This window comes from Aplysia californica, unplaced genomic scaffold, assembly GCF_000002075.1.
Source record: "Aplysia californica isolate F4 #8 unplaced genomic scaffold, AplCal3.0 scaffold00807, whole genome shotgun sequence".
Taxonomy (NCBI): Eukaryota; Metazoa; Mollusca; class Gastropoda; order Aplysiida; family Aplysiidae; genus Aplysia; species Aplysia californica.
The window spans coordinates 276,976-282,452 of record NW_004798077.1 but is presented as its reverse complement, the minus strand read 5'-3'; the positions used below and the strand labels follow the sequence as shown (position 1 = coordinate 282,452).

General features: G+C 44.0%; 1 protein-coding gene across 1 annotated transcript in view; it reads right to left on the bottom strand.

Moving 5' to 3' along the window:
* Window positions 1–5,477, bottom strand: part of LOC101855296 — a gene marked incomplete at its 3' end in the record, with an annotated part of 23,260 nt that overhangs the window by 7,695 nt on the left and 10,088 nt on the right.

Sequence of the window (5,477 nt, the reverse complement as noted above, 5' to 3'; positions counted from 1 at the left end):
AGAGAGAGAGAGAGGGGGAGGAAGGAAGTGAGAGTTAGGGGAAAAATGAAAGAAAGTGTGAGAGTAATATATCGAAGCTTTATGACCTGACGCTGACCGATGTGTGTATGTGTGTATGTGGGGGTGGGTGTGTGTATGTGTGTGTGTGTGAGAGAGAGAGAGAGAGAGAGAGGGAGAGAGAGAGAGAGAGAGGGAGGAAGGAAGTGAGAGTTAGGGAGGAAAATGAAAGAAGGTGTGAGAGTAATATATCGAAGCTTTATGACCTGACGCTGACCGATGTGTGTATGTGTGTGTGTGGGGGTGGGTGTGTGTATGTGGGGGTGGGTGTGTGAGAGAGAGAGGGAGAGAGAGAGAGGGGGGAGGGAGAAAGATTAGATTTTTAAAATGAAATGAATGAAAAAAAAACAACCCAATCATTACTTGACTTTCCTACAAGACTTTTAGATTGGTGCATTTTGCATTTATAGGGGATTTTTATAAAAGCCATTTCCGTTTTCGGAAATTAGTTTCTTCTTTGAGAATTTTATATCAAACAAATTTCTTTTGCATGAATTATATCTCTTCCAAATTATAACATTCTAGTACAAATTTTGTGAGAGATATGTAGAAAAAAATGTGTACAGTTTTTTGGATCAGCCTGTACATCTGGGAGTGCTTTCTCTGACTCCGAGGTTGGCGTGTAATGACCTCCCATCCTTCACGGTCGCGAGCCGCCGTTGTACAGTCTGCTATGGGGGCTCTCGTGGCCTACAGGTTAAGGTGTTGGCCTCTCATTCAAAGGTCCCTGGTTCGAATCCGGGTAGCGACCGAAAAATTTTCTTCTCTAAATTTGTCTCCTTTCACCTCATTTCCTGCTCTCTAGCAATGTTCTGTCGTCTGCTTTCGTCTCCTCTTTCTGCCCCCACCCCCTCACCTCCTTTGCCCCCTCCTCTGGGCTCCTGACTCTTTCTGCTGCCTTTCTACTGCTACTCCTTGGCTCCTTCTTACTGCTGTCTTTCAGCCACACCCCTGATCTTCTGGTAGGAAAGATCTACACCTAGCCTGCTCGGACAAGGGCGAACAATCTCGGAGGGCCCGTGTGCAAGTTGCGCACGTTAAAGATCCCTTGGTGGTCTAAAATCGATAAGAGTAGGTTTCGGCCACCACCCGGGCAAAATTCAAAATTTCCTACCAACTGAAAATATTAGGTGTGTCCTGCGCGCTCATATGACTTTATGCAGTTGCGAGCGCCGTAAAACACTTTACAAAAACAAAAACAGTCTGCTATGTATACTCAGTGATGTCCGTGTTCTTATGTTGTCCATCCATGTTACTCTTTGTCTTCTACTGACTCTCCTACCCCTCATCCTTCCGTCCAGCACCTCTTTCACAATCGTCTGGTGTCGTTCTGAGTAACCTAAGTATAGATCTAGTTTTTTTCTGCATTTTATTTTGTTTAAGAAAATGCAATACCTTTGTAAACGCTACAAGAAATAATTATCAAAACTCATAGTAAAGTTATTCCCGCATCCGATCTGGACATTGGGGATTGCCTTGTTAGTGAGACAACTTCCTGGGCCTTCGGCATATTGTGGTAGGGTGGCCAGTTCCTTTCCACGCCACCTTCACTTCCCCAACTCGAAGTCAGGTACCCATTACTGCTGGGTGGGCAGGAGGGGGCGAGGCTCGAACCCGGACTTTCCGCTTGGGAGACGAGCGCACTAACCTCTCCGCCACCGCACACTCGTATCAAAACTCGTGCTTAAGCGTTAAAAAAACTGTCATGGAGGCTCGTAGACGTACTCCCAGTACACAAAATGACATCAAAACTCTAACCAAAAAAACAGCTAAAAAAGCTTCACCAAGACTTGCAGACGTACCCCCTGTACACAAAATGATATCAAAACTCTAACAACAGCTAAAAACCCTCCACCAAGACTTGCAGACGTACCCCCAGAACCAGCACAAGATGACGAGGAGGAGGGTAAAGAAGATACACACACACACGATGAGGGTGATCATGACCAGGCTGTCGTTTATGGCGCTGTCCTCATCTGAAACCAGGAGGGAGTGGACACGTCAGTCCGTTAATGTTGGCGCGATAATGTGGTCAGTGCATCGTTAAATACAATGTAAACACGTGTAGGTGTCTGATGAAAGCAGGAGGGAGTGGACACGACAGTACTTTAATGTTATGTTCAAGGCCTTCCGAAATACAAGACAAATAGATGCATTCTGAAAGCATGAGAAGTAGGGGGGGTAGAAACGACTGTACTTAAGCGGGCATTCATGTGGGCGCGAATGTTCAACGCCTCACTATATACACGACAAACAGATACAATATGATGAAAGCAGGAGGGGGTAGGAACGATGCGTTAATGTTTGCGCAATAATATGTTCAAAGTTTTTCTAAATATAAGACAAATTGATGCATTATGAAAGCAGGTGAGATTACAGTGAGCGGGCATCAACGTGGGCGCAATATTATGTCCAGCGCCTCACTAGAAACGATTGTACTTTAATATTATGTCCAGCGTCTCACTAGGAACGATTGTACTTTAATATTATGTCCAGCGCCTCACTAGGAACGATTGTACTTTAATATTATGTCCAGCGCCTCACTAGAAACGATTGTACTTTAATATTATGTCCAGCGCCTCACTAGGAACGATTGTACTTTAATATTATGTCCAGCGCCTCACTAGAAACGATTGTACTTTAATATTATGTCCAGCGCCTCACTAGGAACGATTGTACTTTAATATTATGTTCAAAGCCTTCCTAAATACAAGACAAATTGATGTATTAGGACCGCAGGTGAGATTAGAGTGAGCGGGCTTTAACGTGGGTGCTAATTATGTCCAACACCTCACTAAACACATGACAAATGGATGCATTATGAAAGCAGGAGAGAATAAACAAGAAATAGCAAACTATACCGGAGCAGCTTCCAACCACCCATTGTTATTTATTAAAACAGAGCCCCATATGATATTATGACCTGAAACAAATTAAGAGCAAAACTTATCATACACGCCATAAAAAGGGTAGAATAAAGATCTGAAACAAATTACCAATGTTTATGCACACTATAAAAAAGGTAACAGGAAAAAAACTATAATTTTAAAAAACGCAAACAAATGACCAATAATCAAACACACTATAAAAAAAAAAATTCTTCGTTACCCATTTGTTTAGATTCCCTAAGTATATTGCTCTGGGCCTACCACAGCCTCGTATGCCTTTAGGTTTGCCAGTGAGAGCTAGATGTTCCCGACCTTTATATCTATTCTTCTTCTCTTCTTCTTCTTCTACCCCGTGGTTGGGACAACCGTTGGGGCACCACTGCATTGGAAAACCAGCTCTCGCCATCTATTTTTGTCCTCTGCTCTCCTCAGATTGTCACCCATCGTTTTTCCTGTCCACTCTTTAATGTTGTCCTCCCATCTCCTTCTCTGCCTTCCTCTCTTTCTCTTTCCTTGTACGGTTCCTTGCAGGATTGTTTTGGCAAGTTCTGTGGATCTTGTGACATGCCCATACCATTTTAGTTTTCGTCTTTTCACTGTGGTCAGTAGATCTTCATATTGTCCCACTGCGTTGGTGATTCTCTTTCGTACTTCGGCATTTGAAACGTGGTCTTTGTACGAGATGTCAAGGAGTCTGCGGTAATATCTCATCTCTGTGGTCTGAATGTTTTTCTCTAATTCTGCTGTTAGTGCCCACGACTCGAAGGCGTATAAAAATATTGAGATGACCAGTGAGCGCATTAGTCTAATTTTTTAGCTGTGCGTGATGTTTCTGTCCCTCCAAATAGGCTTCAGTTTTATATCTATTCGGGTTACCCAAAAACTGCATTTGTCGTTTTCTTTTCCCTGATTATTCTTGGGAGATTACAGCAGTGGTTTCCCGTTGCCTACGGCCGGTTTGTCTACAGTTTTCTCAGCTAGCCTTTGTCTTCCCGTCGCCGAGACGGTCCTTTCTTCCAGGGTGCGAGGTACAGTCAAACCTGTGTAAAACGGCCACCCATAGTCAAGGAGAAAAATGGCCGTATAAGACAGATGGCCGTCTTAGGCAGAACTGATCAAGATGAAGAAAACAAACCATTCCTTTCTGAGGTCCCAACCGAAAGGTAGCCGCATTGTTGTTGTTGTTGTTGTTGTTGTTTTCGCTGAGGTTTTTTTCCCTTTTTTTCTTCTTTTTTGTTGTTGCTGCTTTTGCACAAGGGTGACAATAAAACGAAATGTGTGAGACAAGGAGGACCGAGTGCCATGTTAAAACAAACACATGGGTCGCCACCACTCGGAGAACGAGCGACGCTTCTGTCACTAGTTCATGTTGACGTCCATTGTTGCTTTGTTACAGACTGGGTAAACAGTGACCACTCATCTCACTTACGATTTGTGTAAGAGTTCTGGGCGGGGCTTATGGGTTATGAGGGATCACACGCTTACCTCACCAGCAGCTGAAAATGTGTTACCTATTGGTCAACAGTAGGAGGGACAACATGATCGGTTGGAGGGACTACCTAACAACAAACAGGGGATTGGATTATGACGGCTCGCCCTCAACGCCAGGGCCAAAGCACAATTTATGACAAAACGTAATGGAGTCACTAAGGTGGCCGTCTGAGACAGGTGTTATTGCTTTGTGTGATAGGGGTTGTGGGTTAAAATATAGTAGCCTCGGCAGCGTTGGACAGGTGACCGTTTTACACAGTTAAATTATATAGAAAAAACGCAAGGGGGGTGTGGTGGAAAGTGGCCGTTTGTACAGGTGGCCGTCTTATAAAGGTGGCCATCAGGGCAGGTTCCACTGTATTCATTGAAGCACCTGTGCCACCAGGGTCCTCCTCTACTCTCCACGACCATCTCCCATTTGGTTCACGACTGCTTAGCAGCTAACCTCCATATCTGGAGGCCTTTCTCCTATCCCCCACCCGGGGACGCGCTGAGTTGGGTACCAATCATCGCACACACAATCAAACAGGGCTTTACCAAACAGAGGAACCACAAGTGAAACAAGAACCTGCAACAATCAAGGACCAACAATCGTACACACAGTCGTCATCATCATCATCATCATCATCATCATCATCATCATCATCATCATCATCATCATCATCATCATCATCCAGTGCCACATCTGCCACAGACATCGGCCATCATGGTTCTCCATTCATTCCTTTGCTCGGAAGCTCTTACAAAAGCTACGTTTCCCAGATCTTTCCCTGTTACCCATTTGTTTAGGTTCCCTAAGTATGTTGTGTAAGTAAGTCAAGTCAAGTCAAGTCAAGTCAAGTAAAGGAAAGTAAAGTCAAGTCAAGTAAAGTCAAGTAAAGGAAAGGAAAGGAAAGGAAAGGAAAGGAAAGGAAAGGAAAGTAAGTCAAGTCAAGTCAAGTCAAGTCAAGTCAAGTCAGGTAAAGTCAAGTCAAGTCAAGTCAAGTCAAGTCAAGTCAAGTAAGGTAAAGTCAAGTAAGGTAAAGTCAAGTAAGGTAAAGT